Source organism: Hippocampus comes, unplaced genomic scaffold (assembly GCF_001891065.2).
Source record: "Hippocampus comes isolate QL1 unplaced genomic scaffold, H_comes_QL1_v1.1 scaffold141, whole genome shotgun sequence".
NCBI lineage: Eukaryota > Metazoa > Chordata > Actinopteri > Syngnathiformes > Syngnathidae > Hippocampus > Hippocampus comes.
In genome coordinates, this window is record NW_017805141.1 from 45,567 (window position 1) to 47,523 (window position 1,957).

Below are 1,957 nucleotides of genomic sequence, written 5' to 3' on the forward strand. Positions count from 1 at the left end.
GCTAAGCTAAAAGCTATGATGGACAGTCCCTCCCACCCCCTCCAGCCCGCCCTGACAGCACAAGGTAGCTCCTTCAGCCAGAGACTGTTACACCCGCGCTGCAAGAAGGAGAGATACCGCCGCTCGTTCCTACCGACTGCTGTCAGGCTGCTGAATAAAAAAAAAAAAATGATGTGGAAAAGCAATTGTAAATAGCACAGCCACCTAATCTATATCTATATTTATATTGCACTTAATTGAACGGTGTACTTTGAAACTGTAACATTTATTTTGTGAATGCAAACACTTTGTTTTTCTTCTTTCTACCCACAATCTTGCTGCTGTAGAGTGTACATTTCCCCCAGGACAAATAAAGGATATCTTATCTTATTATAAGAATGGCAAAGGGCAGTTAACAGGGCATCAAAAATGAATTACAATGGCTGACTGGCGACTCTGCATTGTGTGCACACGGTTCTAGATCAATTTCACTGAGGGAGTCTAACTGGGGCCAGGGGTTTTGATAGAGGGGCATATTCAACCCAGGGCAAAAAAGACAACGATTCGAAAGCTTATTTGACTTTTTATTTTCATCAAACTTTTAAACCTTTGCAGACATAACATTACAGTGACGATGAAAAACAGTATAATAATCACAGTAGTGCTGAATTAACTGCTGATAAAAGATTCATATAGGTGCAATCTTGTGGAACAGTCTTAAGATGCCCCTACTATTTACAGCAACTGTATTCTGCAATTTTGGTGATTCCTGGCAACCCGCCCAAAGTGATTCAAGATTCAATGTGACCTCCTAGACTCAATGCAAAGTACACCAAGATTGCTTAATCTATCATCATTCATAGTGGACATGAGGTATATTTTCCCAAGATTTAATCTGGAAAAACTCCATTCTGCATTGGCGGGTCTTCTTTACATTTGCTGATGTCTATGGAGAGAGACAAATAGAATAGATGTAAACAGAATTTTTACATGGACACAGCATATACACTAACCTGCTACACTTACACTGTTTCGGCACTCAGACACACATAATTGTCTAAAATGTATTCATAAATGCTATTCATTAATTTAATTAATTTATTTATTTATTGTATTCAGTAAATATAAATCAATACATTCTAAAGCCTGACCAGGAACTAAAATTGCAAACACAGTGAAGCTAGATGTTTTACATACATTTAATGGTTCCAATTTTAAAAGGCAATTTCTTATATATTGTTCCTGTTAAATAAACATAAATAAATAAAAAGGGATATAAAAAAAAGTTAAACACCTGCGGTCGTACACACGCACACAGTCTCTGTTTCCTCATTCTCAGGATCTTCATCTGTCTCTCTTTGCTGCTCAGTGTCCTCTCTGAAAATAAGTGTCTCCCGTGTCCTCTGACTCTCCCTCTCTGGAGCTCTCAACTTGCTCCTCTTTAGTCTCTTATCACCACCATCATCTGGCACTGTCTCAGTGTCTGAATCATTTAGTTTCTTTTTCATATAGAAATAGGATGGGATGGAATGCCCTTTTTTTCTCTTCATTTTTAACAGTGAAGAGGAATTACACTTCAACCCTCCTGTTACGGGCTTGCTTGGTTTTGTGTTGTGATCTTACATTGACAATATAATATCACTCGTCGTGGTAATCTTGGAACTGCTTTTCTGGGGGCTGCTACTCACCTTCGCGCTCATCTTTGTTTAGTGGTGCATCGTAGTGATGTACTCCACGGGTCGAATCCCTGAAACCAGTGCCGAGTAGTGATGTGTCGTTCGCGAACGAACCGGCTCTTAGAGCCGGCTCTTTGAAGTGAACGACGGGAGCCGGCTCCTAATAGGGAGCCGCTCTTAATAGGAGCCGACTTTTTTTTTTCTCCTGTTTTTTCCGCCCCATTCGGATAAAGCCGCACGTGATTGGTCAAGCAGGGGTAAAGATCACAAAAAGACAGGCTGGCGTTTGATTTAAAAATCGT